The sequence below is a fragment of the Panthera leo genome, chromosome D2, assembly GCF_018350215.1.
Source record: "Panthera leo isolate Ple1 chromosome D2, P.leo_Ple1_pat1.1, whole genome shotgun sequence".
Classification (NCBI taxonomy): domain Eukaryota; kingdom Metazoa; phylum Chordata; class Mammalia; order Carnivora; family Felidae; genus Panthera; species Panthera leo.
In genome coordinates this window covers 79,171,499-79,195,138 of record NC_056689.1, presented here as the reverse complement: position 1 = coordinate 79,195,138, position 23,640 = coordinate 79,171,499, and the positions used below count along the sequence as shown (strand labels likewise).

General features: G+C 52.4%; 1 protein-coding gene across 5 annotated transcripts in view; it reads left to right on the top strand.

Annotated features, from left to right (window-relative positions):
* Positions 1–23,640, top strand: part of CHST15 (carbohydrate sulfotransferase 15) — a 79,277-nt gene that overhangs the window by 5,345 nt on the left and 50,292 nt on the right. The window contains exon 2 of one of the 5 annotated variants that reach the window (XM_042907916.1): positions 10,913–11,003. The exons of 2 other annotated variants lie outside the window; for them this stretch is intronic. The gene's annotated coding sequence lies outside the window, so the exon portion shown is untranslated. Of the gene's footprint in view, positions 1–453; positions 746–10,758; positions 11,004–23,640 lie in introns of those variants that run through there. 2 more of the 5 variants (XM_042907919.1, XM_042907915.1) reach the window with 2 other exon arrangements.

Here is a 23,640-nt window from a genome sequence, read left to right as displayed (position 1 = left end):
ATTTGGTCACAACAGCTGTCACTGGCTGGGTCCCCACTGGTTCCCAGCTGGCCCTGTGCCAGGCAGGTCGGACAGGTGTCCCCCTTTGTCTCTGTTAGAGGGCGGGGAGGCTGCTTGAGATCACACAGACCGAGCTTTCAGCCACCCAGGTGTCCAGGAGGAAGGATGAGGGAACGACAGCGGGGTCTGGAGGGAAAGAAGACAGGGTACAGGGTAAAAACTGTGGCTTCCCCAGAAGGGGAAGGTGGGTGTGAATCAGCAAATGCTACGTTAGGGGGAGGTGGCCCTGGAAAGCAGGTTTTCAGTCCCTGCTGGTTTCAAAAGGGGTGTGAGGAACCTCAGGCGTTTCGGCGGCGGTGATGATGGGAGGCATTGATGCATCGCCCCAGGTGTGGGCCCAGGGCCAAGTGCGCTGGGTTGGGGCGGGGGGAGGCAGAGGAAGCACACAGCCAGGGCAGCACCCAATTAGTGGGCAAGGCAAAGCTTGCACAAGTTGGTTATGTAACACCGCTGGCAGGAAGGACATGGTTAGCGGCGGCTCCGAGGTCGCAGTGGTCTGGAATGACTTCGTCCCCCGGCCTGACGGGCCGCTGTCTCATACGTGAGTCGACACCCGCCAGGTGCTCGGAGCAGGGCCTGGCGCACAGGAAGCACTCTTGTACTCTTGAGTGCTGGAGCTCATAACCAAGGACAGAAGACGTCTCTGAACGCCTGGAAATTGCGTGGACAACTTTTCATGAAGATGGTAGGTGGGTGGATTTCAGAAGGGGGCGCAGGATTTCAACAGATTCTGCCTTCGGGACCTCATAAGGCCAGGAGCCCCAGGACACCTTGGATCCTGTAGATCCTGTTCCGGTTTTCTTTGGCTGGCTGCTTTACCTCTCGGGCCTGTTTCTTCGTGTGTGTGTGTGTGTGTGTGTGTGTGTGTGTGTGTGTGTGTGTGAGCAGGGGCTGGGTAAACGGCCACTTTGTGACCCTTTCAGCGGACCCCGTGGGCAGGCCGTGGGTCCGTTCGGCTGTGTTCCCCACTTGTCACAGTGAAGCAGAGGGCAGATCAGGCAGCTCTCGCCGGAGACGTGCGGGGACAGCTTGCGTTCGGATGTTACATCTTGAGCCCCGCTGTAAGCTTCCAAGAGTCCTGAGCAGGCTTGCAGGGGCCTCGTTGCTGGCCCAGGGCTCCCCCTGACACCTACTTCACGTTTCTCGAACTCGTCCTGGCCCCGGCCTTTCGGCTCTCGGAAGAAAGTGAGGTTGGCAGATCATCAGGAGTAGAGGGTGTCATTATAATGGAAACTTGGACACTTTCCAGAATTGTGTTTGTGGTGAAAATATTGAAGCAGGCAGCCTAGTCACCCAGGTGCCTGGAAACTACCCCAACATGGGCAAATAATTAGATGCAGACCAGGCATAATTATTTTTTCCTACATTGTGCTGGAACCTGGTCTTTTTTACATTTTCTCTTGAAATGGGATACCCTCCTTTTGATTCCTCTGCTCCCTGGGGTGGAAAAGACAGTGGTGGTCTGGAGCAGGAGGGGAAGACCGTGAGGGGTGGTGATTCTGTCCCTGCCAGGGCAGCCCCGGGTCACGGGGGAACTTCTGTCCTGCTCTGCTGTGCCCTTGTGGGGACCCGCCCCGAGGGCCTGGGGCATCTTTGCTCTCAGGTTGGAACCTGCATCCCAGAGTCTGAGAGGTCTGCAGAAGTGCATTCCTGTCTCATGCCCTTGATGGAAGGGGCCGGGGAGCTCTGTCTGCCCCTCGTGACACCTGTTTACTCACACACGCCGATGGAAGTGAACTTCAGCCCCTTCACATTTGCAGCGAATCAGAGGTTTGGTGCCTCCATGCAGACGTTCTTTTAGCCTGGGTGTTCGGTCCCTTAGAGACCCTTGGCGGGGCAGCTCGGGGTGGGTGAGCCTGGCACCATGCTGACCAGGGAGGGAGTCCCTCTGTGTTTCTTTTCTTTTCTTTTCTTTTCTTTTCTTTTCTTTTCTTTTCTTTTCTTTTCTTTTCTTTTCTTTTCTTTTCTTTTCTTTTCTTTTCTTTTCTTTTCTTTCTAATGTTTATTTATTTCGGAGAGGGGAGCAGGGACAGAGGATCCGAAGCAGGCTCTATGCTGTCAATAGCAAGCCCCATACGGGGCTAGAAGTCAGGAACCATGAGATCGTGACCTGAGCTGAAGTCAGTGGCTCAGCTGAATGAGCCACCCAGGCGCCCCATCCTTTGTTTCTTTGCTCCTTTACCGTAACCCTGAGCAACTGGCCTACCCTTCTTGTGCCTCAGTTTTGTCATTGGTAAAGGGGGTTAATGATTTCTACTTTGTATTGTGTTTTGAGTATTAGAAGTAGCACAATTTAGGGCTCCAGGGGGCTCCCCAAATTGAGCCCCTCTTCCTGGACAGCTTCTGAACCGAGAGAGAGAGAGAGAGAGAGAGAGAGAGAGAGATGAGTGGAGATAAAAATGTGGCATCTGTCCTCGACTGAAGCCTACGTTGGAGAATGTAGCTGGTGGGCATGGGGGCATCGTAGTCCCGAACTGAGGGCGCCCCCTGTCCCCCCCACCCCCCCAGTCACAGGCAGAATGGGGAAGTTGCAGCCGCCCCGGGGGCAGCCCCCACCTCCCTGGGCAGCTGGTGGGGTGGCAGGCCTGCTCTGGGTGAGAAAAGGCAGGACTGGGTCACTCACTCACATCCAGATCCTTGTTCCACGCTCCTGGGATAGTGTAGATACCACCGGGTGTAGACACACAGGCGGAGTGCTGTGCATGTGGGAGGAGACGTCAGGAGCGAGCAAGACGAGTCCCTTGCTGACATCCAGTAGTAAGTGTGGAGCCTGGGGCCTGGCCCTTGGTGGGGGCTGACAGATGGTGTCCATTAGGGCAGGGGGGCATTGAAGTTAGGCAGCAAGGCCTTGTCGGCTACTTGTATCTGCAGAGCGTGGGAGTGGTCGCCACAGTGAGTAAATGATTAGCCCTGGACCCCGAGGCTGCGTTCTAAACCGTGAGGCAGTTCACAAGGAGTGGAGGTATGTGCTGACCACGAGCCTGGCCGGGAGAACCACGTCTGCCTCCCCTTGGCCCCCCCCCCCCCCACTCCCGTGGGGCCCCATCGCCACCTTCAGGAAACCTCTGCCGGTAACTCGTATCATCTCTGCCACATCCCCCCTGAGCCCCTTTGTCCCCCGTCCAAGTGTTCCTTTCCTCTTCTGACCTTCCGTGTTCTGCTTCGAACTCCACCTTGAACCTATCTCACCTTGCATCATCTTCCAGTTTCCTGAGTGCCGTCTGCTTTCCCTAGCCCGGGGAGCCTCTCAAGGTTGAGGAAGGTTTCTAGGGGACCCGCTTACAACTAGGCCCGCAAAGAGTCGGGGGAGGCTTGCCGTTTATTGAATTAATGAAAATGATTCTTTCAAAAACCCATTTCTCCCGGACCGTTACGGATCTTACGCGGGCCTCTGGGTGTGCACCCAGAAGGTAGAAAAGAGTCCTCGATTTGGTGCCCCGGTACAGGAGTTAACGCTTGCCACTAAATTTTTGAAGGAGTCAAGAGCCTCATGCAATAACCTTGGATTTCCTGGCATTAGGGTTTTGGGCCACTAAACAGCTTCGTGTGTGTGTATGTGTCTTGAGAGCCTTGGGGGGAAATGTTATGGAAATTTGGTTGGTGTTTCAGAAATATAAACAGGAGCCATCTACTCAGGGAAGAAGTGTGGGGGCTGTTAGTGTTTCTTATAGCTGGCATAATGGCTTGTCTTTAAATTCCAGGCGCCTTTGTTTGGAATGTAAATATTTGCATTAAAAATATAAAGTATATCCTGGCGTGTATTTATTGCGGCCATAATTTCCAAACCCCAAATCAGACTATTGGTCTACAGAGGATTATTTCCTCTGATTTGTGAACCTGTTTATATAAAGAGTCTTCCAAATGTACACACACACACAACCATATTTGCTTGTGCACGTAAGGGATCTCCAGGATTACCAAAGAGCGGGGTTGCCTCGGGGAGTCTGGGCTGAGCGCTTGTGCCTCCCAGTGTGCATTCCGGGTCATGTTCTGGTAAGCAGCAGCCACGCGGAGGATGGCCCGATTTGGGCCCCGGTCCCGTGGGATTGTGTGGCTCCTGTGACCTCCGTTTCCTGGACATCCCAGGTAGGGGATGGACCACAGCTGGCTCATCTCGGGGCCACGTAACCAGACATTGATTTCAGAATTATTGTCGCTCCAGGAAGATGTGGAGAAGAATGGGCGTTTGGGGTCCGTCCTGTGGTCTGGAGGAGGCGGGGGGGGGGGGGGGCAGGACGTTCTCATTTCCGGTTCATGGTTGAACTCCGAAGGCCTCTGTGGGATGTCATCCTCCATGAGATTCTTGGGGACGGGTTAGCCTTTTCATTTTCCAGAGAACAGCCCTGCTTTGTCAGACATTTGGTGGAGACGGAGTTTTACCGCTTAGCTGGTCTCCGCCCTCTTCTCCAGAGTGAGAGGTGGGGGGCTGCAGTTGTGCTGGGCTAGGACCTCTGCTTCCAGTGGTGTGTGTGTGTGTGTGTGGGAGCGTGGCAGCCCCAGATGGAAACCCTGTCTCCAAGTGACTCAACAAATGGAGAAGTGGAAGTCAGCCGGCCTGTTGGGGACAGCCAACCTGGGTGATATGTCGGCCAGCCCCAAATCTAGGCTCGTCCCCAACCCCCCGGCAAACTCTCCATCATCACAGAGTGGAGGGCAGAGGAGAAGGGGACACGGGGGTTCCTGGCAGGGCCTGGGGGACCCCACGTCTGGCCCCTGGTTCTCTGGTACCAAGGCCCACTTGTCCCTGCTTCCCAGCTACCCAGGATCCTCCCCTTGGTTGGGACCAGCTCCTCCTCGGACGCTGCGCGCTGTTACTTTAGGACCGGACTCGGTTGAGGCAGCAGGAACCCTCTGGCCCTCCCCATCGCCATCTTGAAAAGAGCATCTTGACCGAAGGAGTGTCAGGCCTCCCTCTGCTTGGGAACTTTTCCTTCCTCGGGCTCCAGGGATGCTGAGCCGCACGTGGGAGAGGAAGCGAGGCAGGGAGACGGTCTGAGGAGAGAGGTATGGAGAGCTGGGATGCTAGCTCCAGCACTGCCCTGATGGGCCATCCAGTGTTAAGCGTGGAACTTTCCATGTTTGGTTCTTACTTTGACCCATCAGTGAACATTCCTTATCTGAAAGAAACATTGCCCTGCCTCAGAGATGGTGAGCGTTTAGGAAGCACCACTTCCTGGGCGTCTGGGTGTTCTTGAAGTGCGAGAAACTCACGGTTGCCTTTTCCGTGGTCATCTTCAGCCCAACCCGCGGTGATGCGACCCCACCTCGTTCCCCGTCACAGTTCTTAATAAAAGATTGTCAGATCCAGAAGGACCCTGTGCGACCCCGGATTGGGCCAGCGACCCAAGTGCACTGTCCTGAGAGTCAGAGGAAATAGCTGCTTTTAGGACATGCTGAACTTGCCTAAGCAAGTTATCAGTCGGAATAAATAAGAGGCTGAAGGGACGCTCTGATTAATGAGAGTGGGAGCAGCCTGACATTTGTGTCGTCCTAACTTTGAAAAGCTATTTGTACTCGCTGTAGCAGTCTCTGTGAGAAATGAGATGTGGAAAGGTGTGCGGAAGACAATGGGCACTTAGCAAATGAGACCTCCTCGTCAGAAGCACCTTCCAGGCAAAAATAAAATAAAATAAAATAAAATAAATCATTCGCCCACAGGTCGACTGTTGCAAAATCCAGGGATCCTTTGCCTTGGACAAAATTTGCATTGTAATTGATGCATTAATGATGTAGTAAAATGAGGTATCAAAAATTAGATGAAATCTCGGTTGCCATTAGGGGTAGAAAGGAAATTTGCTTTCGGCTGTTAAAACTGAAACAAATCAGTAGAAAAATGCAGGCCTGCCCACGTCTGAGTCAGCGGTTTTTTTGGATTGTGGAAGAAGGAGATTTGCCCACTGAAAATCAGCCTTGTGCCTCTTGGACCAGCCCTGAAGCTATAGAACTGTTTGGGGAGGTGTGTGTGCACGCGTGTGGATGTGTGTATATGTATATGTGTGTACGTATATTTAGCTTACAAAGTTCTCATCGAATTTATTTTTAAAAATTATGCAACAGACTGCTTTTTTTTTGGTCCTTTCAACCTATTCCCTTATTATTATTCGTTTTAAAATTTTTTTTAATGTTTATTGATTTTTGAAGGAGAGAGAGTCAGAGTGTGAGTGGGGGAGGGGCAGAGAGGGAGGGAGGCACAGGCTCCGAAGCAGGCTCCGAAGCAGGCTCCGGGCTCCGAGCTGTCTGCACAGAGCCCGACGCGGGGCTCAAACTCACAAACTGCGAGATCTCGACCCAAGCCGAAGTCGGACGCCCAACCGACTGAGCCACCCAGGCGCTCCTAACCTCTTCCCTTTTCAAACAGCTTACTTGAGATACAGTCCGCTCACATACCACACATTTAAATTAAATCCATCCATTTAAAGCATATGATTCAGTAGTTTTGAGTGTATTTACAGATATGTGCAGCCAGCACCACATTCAATTTGAGAACATTCCATCATCTCAGAAAGAGAGCCTTTGCCCATTCGCGGTCAGCCCCCACTTCCCTCATGCACAGCCCCCCGCTCCCCCAGTCCTAAGCAGTGAGGCATCTTCTGTCTCTATCAGTTTTTCTGCTCTGGACTTGTGTATGACTGGAATCGTATAAATAACACGTGTGTGTGTGTGTGTGTGTGTGTGTGCGCGCGTTTTTGTGTTTTGTTTTGTTTTTGCTTTTTGCGTTTTTCTGTAACTGGCTTGCACCCAGCATCATGGTTTTACAGTTGACCCATGTTGTAGAATGGACCAGTTTGGCATTCCTTTTGATGGCCAAATCGTATTCCATTGGATGGATGGATCACATTTTATAGACGTTTGGGTTGTCTCCGACTTTGGAGTCTTGGTAATCTGCTATAAACATTCATGTACAAGTTTTTGTGTGGACACATGTTTCCATTTCTAGGGTTATGGTTTATGAGATATTTTTACTTGCTCTTAATAATAAGATTCGTTTATTTTTTTACATGCTCTTTTCCTGGCCCTAGGGAAGGCTTAATTCTCAGATGGGTTTCTGTTTCCCATCTGAATTGTCTGAATTTATTAGAGCTAGGAAAGGCCTTCAGGGGATCATAGTCTGGGTCCATTTTGTAGATGGGGAAACTGAGGCCCCAAGAGGTCACACGGAGCCAGGACTCAGCCCTGGTTTCAGTTGTCCTGAATGCTCTTCCTAAGCTCTTCGTAAAACCCAGTCACCCTCTTGACCGGCTTGGGGTGGACGGTTGGTGACCACCTTGCCCGAGCCCGCTGTTGTAACCCCCTCTGACCTGATGGAGGCCGGAGGGTGGCTGGTCCGCCACCAGCTGCCAAACGAGCTACGGCTTGTGGCGCCAGTGCCTTCTCGTTCTTTCTCCCTGTGGCAACAGGAGGCCAACGCTTATCCGGGGAATAATTAAATTAGGAACCAATTCAGAGAATGAAATTTTATCTGATCTGGCTGAGCCCATAAACAAGGGGCTGTGGCTGTGACTTCAGGGTACATTATGAAGTTGTTTTTGAAGCATTATGTTGGGCCAGAGCATTGGCGGACCCGCGCGGGCCGGCGGGGGCACCTCCTGGGGCGGGCGGCTTGCGTGGCTGGGGGTTCATCCTGAAGTGTTGAGCCGTGTCCCCATTCTAGCTTCTCATGCACTTGTTTTCAGGTGCCATTTAAATTCTGATGCAGTAGATAGAAGTGTTTTATGGCCGGGATGTTCTGGATGCTTCAGAAAGTCCATCTGTCAAGATCCCCACGGATACACCTCGTTGTCATTGATGTTGTAATGCGCTTCTACAATTGTAGTGAGAAGTAAACTTTGCAGGAAGCTCTCTGGCTGTAAATCAGGGTGCTGCATCGGAACTCCCATGGAGCTTTTCGAAAGAAATACACCTACTCCAGTCCTTCGTCATGTCTTCGGCGGGGGGGAGCCCTGGACAGCTGTGCGTGTGCCCGTGCACCTGCGTGTGTAGGCACATGTTAAGCTCTTTAGCTGAGAACCCTTGATGGAATCGGCAGTGATTATAATCATTCTTCTAAGGAGAATTACAATCCTTCCATGGCCAAGAGGGGGACAGCGATCCTCAGGAATGAGCCTTTTTTGTCCCCAGTCTGTGTTGGGACCTGGACTGTGACTCTCTTTGTGTTTCTGGACCGGATTCCTTGGATGTGATTACTGTACATTTTCCATCACTCTGCTGCATCTGTGGGATCGTGGGTCTGTTTTCCTTCTCTGGGAACTGCCCCGGCACCATCTCCACGGCGGCCCAGCCAGAGATCTGAGAATCTCCTTTGGCACTTAGCTGGTTGTGCAGGAATTACTTCCTTTCCATCTGCTGGTAGAGGTTATTTATTCTGCTAAGACCAGAATTGTGTCTTACTCAAGGTTATATTCCCAGGGTCTAGCCCATGGCAAAGAATGATTGGATGGATGGATGGATGGATGGATGGACATATGGATGAAGGGAAGAAAGGCAAGAGTACATTGGATAATTGAAAACCTTGACCCAGCGTGTGGGAAAGCAAAGGTCTTACAGGTCAGCTGGTTCATTTTCCTAGCCTACTCACAGCCCTTTTGTAGCCGGGGAGGCTGAGACCCGTGGGGGTGAAATGATTTGCCCCCGATCCTTCAGCGCCATTGGTGAAGAGTATTTGGGAGCCTGACCCTTCTGCTTCTCCAGCCCTTCTGACGCAGGCTCTGTACCTCCCCTTAAAAGTCATTTTCCTGATGGAGGAAATACTTTGTGCCTGCCACTGTGCTGGAACTCTCATGGGGAGAGATGGAGAGTAGACAGTTTCCCAAGTATCAGAACAGATAGTAAGAAGTGTCTGCGATGGGCAGTGGCTGACTGGGTGATCGGGGAAGGATTTTCCGAGAAGGTGACAAGTAGGCTGATCCTTGAATGAGAAGGCACTACCACCTGAAGCTCCGGAAGAGTGTCCCAGGCAGAGGGAACAGCAAGTCACAAGACCCCAACAGGGGACCAGTTGATGGGATGGGAGAGCTGGTCAGAGGACCTGGTTTCTACCACACTTGGGTTGACGTCCATGCTTCTGTCTTCCTCCAAATTACCATTTACAACTTGCCGCACAACACTGGTCCAAATGGCTAGTGGGTGGGGGGAACCAGAAGAAACCCCCATCCTCCTTGTCCTCTCCCTGAGCGTTTGGCTTGTGAGCAGAAGTTATTTTTATGCAAACACACGCTTGAGGGCAAAGTCTCAGGGTGGACAGCTGAACCCACACTCATCGACACAAGACCGAAATAGTGCCGTGAGTTCCCAAAGGTGAGCGTGTGGCTGATGATTTGAATTTGTGATGGCTCCAAGCGGCCCGCTTCTGGGAGAGGGGACCCTTTGGCGGGGAAGTGGGGCAAAGCAGATTCCTGTGCGGGCATGGCCTCTTCCTGGAGTGTTGCTTTCCTGCCTGGCCTTGACCAAGTCCCTCACGACTCGGCTTCCTCTTAACTCTCTCAGATGGAGGCTCTGCCCCCCCTCCCTGTGCTACTCCCAGAGCTTCCTTCCCATCATCTGTTATAACCTTGCTCCTTGAGGGACCTGCCATTCATGTCTCTTTCTCGAAATCCTCTCCCTTCCCACCCCAGATCCCGTAGGAACCCATGTTCCCAAATGGGAACGCCCTATTTGGTGTTCCGGCTCCCTCCGCAGATTATTTCTATCACCTATTTTCATAGGCTTCAAATCTCTCTCATCCCTCCCTGGACATCCTTAAGGGTATAATGTTGCAAAGCTTCCCTAGAAATGTTTACAGTTAGCGATGGTGACGTACAGCCCCATTTTATATTGTTTATGATTAGTTTTTAAACTATGGACAGAACATGGATTTCTCTGAGTTTAAGTAAATGGAAAAACAAAAGAGAAACAATTTTTTTTTTTTTTTCCCTGTAGAGCTCGATTTAGAATCATTCCAGATGTTCGCTCGGCATCTCCTCCCAAGTTTGCGTGGGGCTGTCCCGCCTGGAAACTGTGCCTGTGTTGACCTGTTGAAAACTTGCCACGAATCCCCTTAGTCTTTTGGCATTCCTAGATGTTGCCTTGTGATTTCATTGTAGCTTTTGATTTTGAAATAATTTGAGACTGGGGCGCCTGGGTGACTGGGTCAGTTAAGCGTCTGACTTCGGCTCAGGTCATGATCTCGGGGTTCATGAGTTCGAGCCCCATGTCGGGCTCCACACTGACAGTGTGGAACCTGCTTGAGATTCTGTCTGCTCCTTCCGTGCTCTCTCTCTCACAAATAAATTAATTAAAAAGAAAAACAGTGAAATAATTTGAGACCCCCAAGAAGTTGCAGAAATAGTACTAAGTTCCCGTGTGCTCCTCAACCAGCTTCCCGCAGCGATAACGACCTACGGTAACCGTAGGACATTATCACAGTCAGGAGCCTGACGTTGGTAAAATACTGTTACTAAACTACAGACGTTATTCTGTTGCCGCTTAATTTTGTTACATGGAGGGATCCACAGCACTTTAGAAGTTCATAGACTTCAGTGCTGTCGTTTATGTTTTAGATTGTCTTTGGATCTCCTCCAATTGGTCATCAATTAAAATTCATTTCCGCTGGTCAACCAATCCTGGAAAACCCACGATATGTGCATTTCACATCCTCTAGGCACCCACGTGGTGCTCGGTGGGCCCGCAGCCTTGGTGCATGAACATGGACAACTTTCTTTCCCAGATCTGAGAGATGCTCAGATCTAAGGAACCGTAAAGAACAGTGCAGTGCATTGGCGCCCAGGACAGGGAATCGGGAAGCTTGGGTTCTGATAATGGTAGCCAACCTTTGGGCGCTCGTGCTAACCTTTATCTGCACTCTGTTTACTCTCAGCAACCTTTGATATAGACACGCTTGACACTCCCACTCAACGGATGTGAAAACTGAGGCCCGAGAGGTTCATCCTGCCCCGTTCTGGCAGTTGGTGAGTGACAGAGTGGGATTTGAACCCAGGCAGTGTTACTTCAGAGGTTGCGCGCCCTTACCTCGTAGGGCTGCCTTCCTTGGTTCAGGTCTTGACCCTTGGGCTCCCAGCTCTCCCTGACTGCTCTGTGTGTTGGGGCTGCTTCCTTGACCTCTCCGAACCTCTTTCCTCAACTGCAACGTGAGGCGGTTGGCTGAGAAGATCTGCCGCCGTGTCCCGTCCGTTTGTGAGCGCGGTTGGTTTTCCTGGTGAAAGACCAGGAGGTGCTTTGCGGGTCGGGAAGATATCTGCTGCCTGTTTTAGTTTGATGGGAGCCTCGATTCCCACTGAATTATGCTCTGGTGTGTTTTAATTAAGCCATCTACAAACCGATTTCTTAAAAATTCAAAATCCCCACGCAGCAGGCTGTGTCTGAGCCCCCTGCGCTCAGCTGTGGGTCAGAGCGACGCTCGTAATAACCAGAAGGCGTGTGTGAGGCTGCTCGGTGTGTCGGCCTCACGGGCAGCATTAATTGTGAGATGCCACCAAAACGAGATACGAGGGCATTATCAGCAGATACTTAATTGATTTTGCATTCTCCACAAAGGAAGGTTAAAATTAAGCTTGTTTGTAAATGGTGTTTAAGCCTCACGGTCCTGGAGACGGCTGTAAAAACGAACAGAGCAGGGCCCTCGTCCAAGGGCCTCATCTTCTTTGCAGGTTGTGGAAGGAGCCCATCGCTCAACTGAGGGAAAGATTTTCCCACTTAAAGGGGCCAGAAGGGTGTAAGCTTCAGCCATAAATTTCACAGAAGGGGCCTCCACTTGAGGGCGCGGTGGCTGGACTCTGGGAAGGGTGTGTAATCGCATTCGCGTGGTAAGTGAAGGGCCCATGTTGTTTAAATCGTCAGGCAAAGCTGCATCGGAGGAGATGCTGCTGTAGATCAGAGTTAGGATCAACGGGCCCACAGAAGCCCACGGAAGCTGCTCGTGTTAACGTCACCGTCGGTACAGAATGCAACGTTCTGATTCCGAAACGCTCTCGGAAAGGTCCCTGCGCAAGCCCACGATAAGCTCAGACCCGAGGCGTGATGCCATTTCTGGGTATTTGCTCCTTAGCGGCCCCAGATCCCAGGAATAAGAGAAGCGCTTCGGGCGTGATCTCTCATTCCTTTCAATCCCGATCACGTAACTCGTAAGGTACCTCCACAACCGGCCGTAGGATTTATTTAGAGGGCCCAGCGCAACATGAACGGCGAGCCCCTTCCTGAAAGATTGCTGAGGCTTTCAAGTCGGGGCAGCAAGAGCATTGAACCAAGTGCAGGGCCCTTCCCAGCGGGGGGCCCGGGTGCCCGCCTGGGTCGCAGTCTGTGGAGCCGGCCCTGAGTATCTTCTGTGCTGCTCATCCTAGACCGAGTTGACTTAGAGCAACCGGCGTGAACAGTCGAGTGTAAGTGGCCAGAGGGCAGGGCTGCAGCTGTCACGCCTCGGTGGGTTCTGTGCACGCTCAGGGGAGACCTGCTGAGCTGAGTTGGCTCACGGAGCGATCGTCCTGGCCTGCTGGTGGGATTTCCTGTGGCTTTCTCGGGTTCCAGGTGTCAGGGATCTGGAAAAATCCACCACCGTGCTCTTCAGAATGGACAGGCACAAGCATCGAAATCCTCTAAGGAAGCTCCCTGTCAGACAGCTCAGCTTAGAGAAGAGAAAACCTGAATGTAAAACCCTTCTAGATTGTGTGTGTGTGTGTGTGTGTGTGTGTGTGTGTGTGTGTGTGTGTCTAAAGCTAAAATCCTGGTAATTTTTCACTGCACAATATAAAAGGCTGACAAACGGTGATTATCCGGCGCCCTTTAATGGATAACGTGTATTCGTCTGTGGCCCTGTGTCTCAGTCCCTAGAGGGGCAGCTTTTCATCTCTGGAATCCACTGCTTGGGCTCTTCTCCCCCCCCTCCCCCCCCACCGCTGAGCGGAAGGCCCCTGGAGAGAGTCCAGGATTTCAGGGCCAGTGTGGGTCACTCTGGTCATTTCCCAGTGTGCAGAGGAGGGGGTTTGGCACTGTGTGCCTCTCCAGGAGACTCTGGCGCCTGGAGCCCCCCCCCCCCCGGAGCGAGTGGCCACAGGGCTTAGAAGCACTAACTCTCTTCTTTGTGCAAAGTCTTTGTTCTCTCCCAGCACAGCGGGCCAGGACTTGCGCGCTCAGTGGGTACCTTTCTCTCTTCGAAGCCAGCCAGAGAAGCGGGGAGTAGCATCCATCGGGGGCTGGCTGCCAAGGAGGGGGGAGGCTCCAGCAAACGAGAACCTGGCCTTTTCAGGTTTTAAACTGGAACTGCGGCTCTGGGATGAGGATTCAAGTTATTTTCCACCGGGAGGGAGCGCGGGGGTCGGTGCTCGGCTCAGAATAGGGATGGATGGACGGCCGCCCAGGTCGGCTCTTCGGAGCTTCGGCCCCGGGGGAGTTACCGCGTGCTGGGTTTCCCTTCTTTGTCCTCCGTTTGTACAGAGGTCACTGGAGACATGAGCTCAAAGCAGCCGGGGCTGTGCTGTCCTTCGTTGTTGCAAGGTGACGGGTCTGAACGGGGCTGTGAGCTCCAGGAAAGAGAGACTCGTCCTTTCTGCCTCCTGGCTGGGGAAGAGCTGGCAGGGCAGGAATCCCTTCTGGAAGCCACAGCTGCCCCTGTTGAGCCCGAGACCCCGAGTTGCACCTGGTGGCCTGGAATGAACTCCTCCCTGCCTTCCAGGGAGCGCTCGGCCCCGTGCGTCACTGCTTTAGTGATTAACGAGAATAGCATAGCACCTTCCTGTGCAGAGCAAAAGCTGGTTTTATTGCTCTCCCCTGTTCAGACCTCCACAACCATTGTTTTTATTTTGAAAAGAAAAAGAGTAGGAGAAAAGCCCACGATATTTTTATTACCTGGTGTGGAAGTCTGAGATGACTTAAATAATACTTCTGCTTTCAAGCTGTTGGGGGAAAATCTTGACGCGCGCACGAAAAGTGAGAGGGAGAGATGCATGGGAGCGTGAATGTGCCAGAGCAGTCCTTCCCCTCTGCAAACCACCGCACCTGCAAAGGGCCGGGGCCTTGTCCGTCTGGCCCGCCCCCTGCGCCCCACGCCACACTTGGCACAGCCACGCATAGTGGCATATTAGTGGCTGAATGCATCAGGCTGCTCTTGGGCCTGTGGGCCAGCGTTCTTGGACGGGGGCCTCGAATGGAAAGAAACTACAAAGCTAGCAGAAAATCCGACTGTCCTGTTGGAGACATTGTGGTCAGTCCTTGACATAACTCACTTCCTCTTCTCTTTGGCCCGGAGAGGTAGGTGACATGACAACTTGTCTCACAGAGGGACAGATCCAGCTCAGAGACGTTCCTGGGTCACCCCGCTGGCAGTGGCTGGGCTGAGATTTTGGTTCCAGGACTTGCCCCCACCCCCCTGCCGGCTGTGCCATGGGAGATGTCAGGGGGGGAGAGAAAGAACATTTGTGGACAGTCAGCCGTTTGGGGCGCCCCGGTGTTCTCACCGTGCGAGCCCTAGCTCACAGAAGGACACAGATGACGGAGTAAACGCTGGCTGCTGGCGAGTGAGTGGTGGCTGAGACGTGTCCGGGCCCTGCAGACTCAGAGCTTAGAGTCTAGTGGGCAGACTAGACATAAACGCTTTGTCACATGGTCACTCAATTTCAGTTGTGATGAGTGTGTCACGGGAGTAGTGTGTGAGCACGCTTGGTGCATCCAGCCGTCGGGCCCAGGGTGCGGGGTGGTGTTGGAGACTTCCAGATCACGATGGACGAAGCTGGAGGAGACTGGGCACAAGGCAGCTGTGGGCCCCGAGGGGAGGGAGGGAAGGCCTCCGAGGGGCAGAGTCTGCACCTGTCGAAGCGACAGGGCGCGCCCGGTGAGCGTGAGGGCGGGGGCACACGCACCCCAGTGAGGTGCTGTGGCCTGTGCTTCTCTCTAAAAGGTTCACAGTGTGCGGAGTCCTTGTTCCTGGAGACTGGGCTCCCGAGACAGCCGCCGTTCGCGCCGCCACCCCATCCCCTCGGCTTGGCACCCCTGTGGCCCCGGGGGGGAGCACATGCCCCCTAGCGCCTCCTGCCTTCCACCTGGAGGGGAGCTGGGCTTCCTCGGAGACAGTGAGGGCTCCCGAGGGCCTATTTGTTTTCTTCCTCCATTGGGAGAGTTGAGAAGGGTTGTCTGGAAGTCAACTTGCAGAGAGGAAAGTCTCTACGGCCACAGGTGGGGACTCACTGTCTTCCCCCCCTTGGGGTACTGGTCCCCTTGGTGGCGCAGTAAGAGATCAGGGACCTAATGATGAGTTCCCTTCCCTGGCGGTGCGGCAGGAAGGCTTGGCCCCGCCGTTGATCGTGCAGCCTCTGCCCCCAGAAACCCTCGATGGAAAGAGACTGAAAGAATACGCGAGCCAGCCCCTTTAAAGCCCCCACCTCGGACCTCACCCCTGTCCAGGGTGCCCGGCCCAGACACCCAGGTGAGCAGGCCCTGAGTGCGGCCGAGGAGGGCCCAGGGCTTGCAGCCTCCTGGCCATGTTCACCCTGGATGAGCCAGTTTAGACCCTGGAAACCCATCAAGCCTGGCAACTGGGGGTCATTAGCCGTCTGGACTGCGAGCTGGGTCATAAAATCAGCCCTCGGTGGTTACGAGGTCTGTTAACCATTCTGAAATGCACAAGCAGGGGAGGCTTTGGTTTGGCGCCTCTGAAAGGAAACGGATGCCCATCTGATGGGAGGACATCCACCTTCAAGGCAAGAGGGCTGGACCGTACTGGTGCGTTCGCGCAGTGTCAGAGTGCCCGCGGGCCCTCTGCTCCCCTCTTGATTCCTTACGCGGCAGAAACTTAGCACCACCCATTCCAAACTTTTTGTATGAACTTTTTTTTTCTTGGAGTATAACATCCATTAGAGAGAGAGCACCTTGTGTATGCATATAGCTGTTGCAGACACAACTCGCCTGTGCAACCAGCACCTAGGTCAAGTGTAGGAATAGTACCCCAGAAACCCTGGTTCCACTCTTTTTTTTGTTTTTCTAATTTTTTTTAGTGTTTATTTTTGAGAGAGAGAGAGACAGGCGGAGTGCAAGTGGGGGAAGAGCAGAGAGAGAGCGAGACACAGAACCCGAAGCAGGCTCCAGGCCCTGAGCTGTCAGCACAGAGCCCGACGCGGGGCTCCAACCCGTGAACCCTGAGATCATGACCTGAGCTGAAGTTGGACGCTTAATCGACTGAGCCACCCAGGCACCGCCCCCCCCACCCCCCGCCTTGTTTCCATTCCGCTCATTAGTCAACCCCTCCTGACCTCCACAGCCTTGGCTGGTTTCCCCCCTCTGTGTACATGACATAAACAGAGCCGTGTAGCGTGGTCCCTTTCTTTTTGGTTTCTTGTGTCCAACACTTTGTGAGATTCTTCCCTGGTGTTGCTTAGAGCTGTAGCTGGTTCTCTTTCGCAGCTGAATTATAGTTACCCAGTCGACTGTGGGCAGACACTACAATTTCCGGTTCATGGCTTTCCATCTAGTGCATCTTTGATGAGCCTCTGGACACGGTTCTGTTGGGCACGTACCTGGGAGTCGAGCTGCTGGTCTTTGGAAATGAGTGTGCTTGGCTCCTGTAGATGCTGCCAGTTTCCCAAACAATCGTACCAGATACAGTTCCCACCAGCGGAAGAGGAGTTTCCCGAAGGAAGAGCCTGGACAAACCATACCATGAGACTGACTCCCCCTTTGCCCCCTGCCCCAGATGGAAAAGCCCTGGGGGATAACTTCTGGCCCTTCTGAGGGTTTGTGTTGCATGGATGAACCAGGAACCATTAGAGAGAAGGTCTCTACGATGCCCCGGAAGGACATTCCTGCCCCTACTAGGGTTTTGCATCTCGCAGTCAGGTGTCACTGGAAGACTGTCGTTGTACCTGAACTTGGGGGTGGGGATTTGTGGGTCTCGGGGGAAGAGCACAGAATCCAGCATTGTAGTGGTCACCCTCTGGGTGTCGGCTTGCACTCAAGTGAAGCCTGGGATTCCTCTCTCCTCCGGGTGCAAGTGGGCGTGGCCACCACTCTGTGGCTTCATCTGGGAAGGGTTTTTTTTTTAAATTTTTTTTACATTTATTTATTTATTTTTGAGAGAGAGAGAGAGAGACAGAGTGCAAGCGGGGGAGGGGCAGAGAGAGAGGGAGACACAGAATCCGAAGCAGGCTCCAGGCTCCGAGCCGTCCGCACAGAGCGCAATGCAGGGCTCGAACTCACAGACCGCGAGATCGTGACCCGAGCCGAAGTCGGACGCTCAACCGACTGGGCGGCCCAGGTGCCCCAGTCTGGGAAGGTTTTATTTGCAAATCAGTGCAGTCCCAGAACCAACTGGTTCTGTGCAAGCCCTTCTTTTGTGCAGCTTGACCAGCTGAACCTTTCGGCTCCATGTTCAAGGGAAGCAAGGGACTCTTCCTTTCCTCACGGCTGCTGTTCAGTGTGACCAGGGGACCACAGCAGTGAGTGGGAGGAGGCAGCTGGTGTTTCTGGGGTGTCCTTGGGTGGTGATAAGAATGCTGAATGCAGGTGGGCTGGTCTCTTGTTACTGATTGAACACTGAAGGAGAGAGGGGACCTGTCACTCTCCCCCAGCACAGGGGGGATCTCAGCCCTGGCTGAGTTCCAAGGCGATTGCTCCCCCTGGCTCCGTGAATTCCTAACTTAGAACAGTGGTGATGGCTGGATGAGGGACACTTGGAAGGAAGGAAACTCTGGCCATTAGGTTGAGGCTTAAAAGTCCCCTGGTGTGATTGCCCACCTGCCTCCCCGTGTCCCCAGTAGATTCAGTAGATCCTGGGCAGGGTCTGGCAGCTGTGTTTTTTATCTGGTGCCCTAGGTGAGTCACTTGTGGGAAACAGTGACTTCTCAGTGCCTTTGCTGGGAGGCTGGGTAAGGAGGGCAATGAAGGAAATAGGAAACAGACCTTGCTGTTAAGGAGCTCAGGATGCTGGGCGGCCCTGGGCAGTAGAACTTTCTGTGACAACGGAGAGGCACTGTATCTGCTCTGCTCATTTGGTTACACCAGTCACATGTAGTCCGTGAGCACGTGAAATGTGACCGGTACCCTCCCCCGCCCCTCCCCCCCCCCCCCAGCCCCCGGCCAGGAGCTGAGTTTAATTTTAATTAATTTCAATTTGAAAAGATATTCGGTTCAGCTATTGGAAAACTTTTAAGAGTGTTTGGAGCAACTTGGGCATGTGACTCTCCTTTTTTTTATTTTTTATTTTTATTTATTTTAAAAATTAATTATATTCATTTATTTTTTGAATTTAAATCCAGATTAGCTATATGTTAGTGTAATAATGATTTCAGGAGTAGACTTAGTGATTCATCACTTACATAGAACACCCAGTGCTCATCCCAACAAGTGTCTTCCTTAATGCCCATCCCCCTTCCCACCACCCCTCTGGCAACCCTGAGTTTGTTCTCTGTATTTAAGAGTCTCTTAGGGACTCCTAAAAACTGAGAACAATCTGAGGGTTTATGGGGGGTGGGAAGGAGGGGTGGGTGGGTGATGGGTATTGAGAAGGGCACTTGTTGGGATGAGCACTGGGTGTTGTATGGAAACCAATTTGACAATAAATTTCATATTAAAAAAGAAAAGAGTCTCTTAGGTTTGTCTCCCTCTCTGTTTTTATCTTATTTTTGCTTTGTTTTCCCCTATGTTCATCTGTTTTGTTTCTTAAATTCCACATATTAGTGAAATCATCTGATATTGTCTAATTGTCTTTCTCTGACTTATTTCATTTAGCATAATACACTCTAGTTCCTTCCACGTTGTTGTAAATGGCAAGATTTCATTTGATGGCTGAGTAGTATTCCATTGTGTGTGTGTGTGTGTGTGTGTGTGTGTGTGTGTGTGTGTATCTCGCATCTGTATCCATTTGCCAGTTGATGGACATTTGGGCTCTTTCCATAATTTGACTATTGTCAATAGCACCGCTCTAAACGTTGGGGTGCATTTGCCCCCTTCGAGTCAGCATTTTTGTATCCTTTGGATAAATTCCTAGTACTGACTCTGCTTTTTAAACATTTTATGAAATCTAGATACGGATCAGGAACTTCTGATGAAAATTTAGCATCCAGATTGGGAGGGGCTAGAAATGTAAAATGCACAGTGGATTTTGACGACGCGGTCTGAAAAAAATAATGCGGGCGGTTATATTAATTCCTTGGATGCTTGAACGCATGCCGAAATGGTAATATTTCGGAGAAGAGCAGGTTGACGGAAATCTGGGAGAATGAACTCAATCTGGGACATTTCAACTTGGGCGCGGGGCTCACCTTCTCTCTCTCTGTGGGACATGCTGTTGTGATGATTCTCCCTTCCCTGCTGGGAGCAGAGCCAGAGAGCCAGGTCGCTGGAGGAAGCGACAGCTGCCCGCTGTCCCCCCCTTTGTTTTGCTCGCCTGGAAGCGGGGTTTGGGGCTGATCACACACCTGGCCCTACGTGTGGCCTCAAGGGTACCTCAGTCAAGGAGGGGAAAGCCCTCAGTGAGCTGCCCACTGCCCTGTCCTTCCTGCAGCTTCTCTCCTGGGGCTGCCTTGGAAATGGGCACTGCTCTGGTGCGCCCCCCACCTAGGAAGAAAGTACCAGCAAGCGCCCTAGGGAGAGAATACTGCAAACACTAAGCTACAGAGACGTGTCCCGGAAAGTGAAACGGGTTTCATTTCTGCCAGGCCTTGGCCCCTCTGTTTCTGGAGTCCCCTGGAGGAGTCCTGTGCTGGTATGGTGGGCTGTGACAGGCGCCAGCTCGTTCTCACCCCGCACCTAGCCAGCCCATCTGACTCATTTTCTCCCTTGTGGGCTTCTGGATGCCTCTCCCAACCGGCCTGCGAGCCCACTGCACGGGCCTCGTTTTAGCTCATTGCCGTGCCCCTGGCTTGACACACGGGCCCGGCACACGGTAGGGGGTTTCGTGAACTTTGTTGAATGGGTTCATGTGGAGCGTGCTGTCTGAAGATCGAATATGACCCTTGGAGGTGGAGGCTTGGCCTCCCTGAAGTTACGCCCCTGGGGGTGGGCTTGGGGGCCCTGGCCTGGGAGTGGTTGGGAACGCAGACCAACGTTGTGCCTTATTCTGAAACTCTAAGTGTGCGGTTTTGGGTGTTTTTCCTTCTAAAAGCCGTCTCTCGGACAACACTGCCACCATTACACGTTGACAAGAGAAAACTTCCCGCCTGGGCAGAGTCCTCTTTGTCCACTTGACCTTCCTCTGCCGTTTGCTCCTGGCAGCACCCCGGGCCGCGTCTGCATTCTCTCATCACCCCGGGAAGCAGGTGGGGCCACGCGTCCAAAGTTGGAACAGTCCCGTCTAAGTGGGAACTTAGATTCGGGGGCACTTCCATCTTCGGGTGACTTCTTCACTCTTACTGTGTTTCATGTAACCTAATGCCTCAAAGTCCTGGTTGGTTAGGCCAGGGGAAACCGGAAATGTCAAAGCCGAGGCAGGGAGAGAGAAATCTGTGCCTTTCTGAAGTGAGGCTTGGGGCCTGGTTCAGCGGGGATAAGCTGGGTGGCTGGGGAGGGCCTCAGGTTGGCCTCTGTCTCAGGTGTCCCTCAGTGGGAGCTCGTGGAGGACATGGGTCCTGGTTCATCAGTCTTCTGCTCGGCCGTTTAAAGTCGGTGACTCAGATTTCTACCCCGGAAACCATAAACTGTCTGGTAAATACCCCACCTTCTTCAGCTGTCACAAGGCCATAGGCCCTGCCCACTGCTTGTCTGAGTTTCTCTTTCTGCACTGGCTGACCTTGATGGTGACATCACAGCATGGGGTTGCCATCCATTCCAGCCAGCAGACGGGGTCCGAAAACAGCAAGGATGAACTTGAACCTCCCTAGACTCTTGTGTCTCCTGGCTGTATTTGTGGCCTGTATGGCATTGATGTGTACAAAAGCCAGGCTTGCAGAATTCAGTTGACCCCAATTCTTCCTGCATTTGGGAGTTTTCAGGGAAGTGGGAAATCGGATGGGATGTTGGTTTGTGGGCGTTTGTATCTTTGCCTGGTGAAGCACAGACCCGTGACTCCCAGAGGGAGGGGCCCCCGGGGGTCCCTGCTGAACAGGATGTCTGTGCAGGGATCTGAGAGGTGGAGTCCCCTCCCTGCTGGTCATGTCTCACTCTTGTCTGGCTGCAGCTTAGCCCAGAGAGGAACCTGCTCATACCTGTTGGGATACTTTCTTCCTAGCTTGGATTATCTCCTTCCTGTGCTTTTTTTTTTTTGTGAGCTGGAGGCCCAAAATCAGACCTAGCATTGTAAGATAAAAATGATCCTGCTTTAATCATTTCAATTTGTGTTTCTCATTAAAATGGAACACTTTGTAGTTATTCACAAGGTCTTTCAAAAAAAATTTTTTTTAATGTTTACGTATTTTTGGGAGAAAGACAGAGAGACAGTGCGTGAGCAGGGGAGGGGCAGAGAGAAAGGGAGACACAGAATGGGAAGCAGGCTTCAGGGTCTGAGCTGTCAGCACAGAAGCCCACACAGGGCTCGAACTCATGAACCATGAGATCATGACCTGAGCCGAAGTCAGACACTTAACTGACTGAGCCACCCAGGTGCCCCCACAATGTCTTATTTTTAAAATAACTGTTTCCTCTTTGTTTTTGTTCCCCCCTTTGTATTTAAGAGTATGGATATCAAGGCATTGATATGAAAGCAGATTTTTTTTTTTTTTTTTATAAGAGCATAGCAATTCTTTTTAAACTGATTCGGGAGACATTAAAATGCACGTGTTTTGATCTTCTTTTTCTGGATTAGAATATGAAGGATCAGTTGTGGCAACAGGCAGCAAAGCGACGTTAATTCATTTCTGACGCATTTCAGCGAGCCAGCCTTCTAGAAGAGGCCCGAATGACACGCCGAGCTGAGGGAGACGGACCGAACCTGAGGCACACCTGACATGTTGGTGAAACACAGACCCGAAGAGCAGGAGTAATACTGGGAAGAGGAATTCTAGTAATGATGAGGAAAAGCGTAATCAGGAGAGGTGCCAACTATTCAAGCACTAAGGGGGCGCCGGGCTCCCTGCTCAGCGCTGCCCGCGGATTATCTCAGTGCTCTCTGCAGTTGGCTTAGACTAGACATTAGCATCATCATCCCCAGTTTTCAGATGGGGAACGGAGGCGGGCTTGGGGGTCAGGCTTTGCAGCCAGAACGGGAACCCCGGCCGACTGGGTGACCCACGTGCTCGTAGCCACCACCCTGCTCCTGAGAGATTGGCACGTGGAACACAAGTGCAGACTCGTCTTCGCCAGTCCCTTGGCTCTGCCTGTGACCCCCTGAGAAGGGGAGGACTGGAGGCAGCTAGTCTTGGAATGAGCCATCTGCTCGTGTGTGTGTGTGTGTGTGTGTGTGTGTGTGTGTGTGTGTATATATATATATATATTTGCTTCTATTATTTCACTCATTGAGGCAAAAGTTCTGGGAATTTGGACTTTAAGTATCTGGATAATTGCCTCGGTACACCATTTGCATGTTATGTGTTAGACCCAGCTTTTAATGAAATTTGAAAACCCAATTGTACTTGGGGAAATGATGTTCACACGCTTCCAACTTTGCTCCCCCGAAGTCCTTGACGGCCTCGGCGTCCAGTTATGAGCGTAATTGCCCAACACCTAACGTCCTCCAAGGGCCCAGTTGGTCAGACTTGAAAGTCAGCTTAGGTTTTCGGCAGATTGACCGACCTTTCGCTCTCAGACGTTGGGTTCTGTTCTGGTGGCTTCCATGCCCGACCGGATGGGCGGGCAGGTCTTAGGAGGGCAGGACGGACGTTTGCTCTCCTCTGCCTCCCTCCTCAAGGCCTGGCCCTGGTGACTGAGCAGTTCGGTCTGAGCAAGTGCGGGAGTTGCTGTGGTTTCGTTGATGTGCATGGAAATCACCGGCCAGAAAAGATCCATAGGCGATAAGAATCTAAGCGCTTCGTGCTACCTTTGAACAACGTTCCTAATTTCTTCTTTGAAATCCCCAAAGAGAGTTTTAAAGAGGCTTGGAGAACACTGCTTGCAGGAGTCCTGGCACTAAATCGGATCTTGCAGTGTGAGTGCAGAACGTGGTATCTGGGGTGCGGTTGTCACGTCGCCCAGGCTTGGGGCCCGCGTGCCCAGTGATGCTCCTGGAAGGGCAGCCGGTTACTCTGGGACATGCACACGGCTCCTCTGTTGCAGCTGCGACGCCCCTTTTGGTGGTGGGGAGGATCAGACCCAAGCAGGGGTGGGGGTGAACAGGGCAAAGGCAGGAAGCTGAAGCCAAGGTGTATGCTAACGCAGGTCCTGTGGCCAAAAGGCCCTGCAGGGTCCCCGAAGGCTGTGCAGGGAGCACAAGGCCCCAGAAGGAGCTGACCCACACTGCTGGGAGGGGGGTGGCCAGCGCTAGGTAAGGGTGCCGCCCTGTCCAAGCTGAAATGTCTCCATCTCTTCGCCAGATTGTTAAGTCAGTGCTGTTGGCCATTCCTCACACCTTGGGGATTTGTTCCTAACCATTCGCTTTTGCTTAAGGTTTTACAACTGCGAAAAGGGTGTGAAAACCTCAGAAGAACTGAGTCAGCCAAAGAGGGTCCAGCCAGGTCGTAACTGTTCGTCATCCGAAGGTGAAAGCCATCCTGGTGTAGGAACATTTAGAAAAAAGAT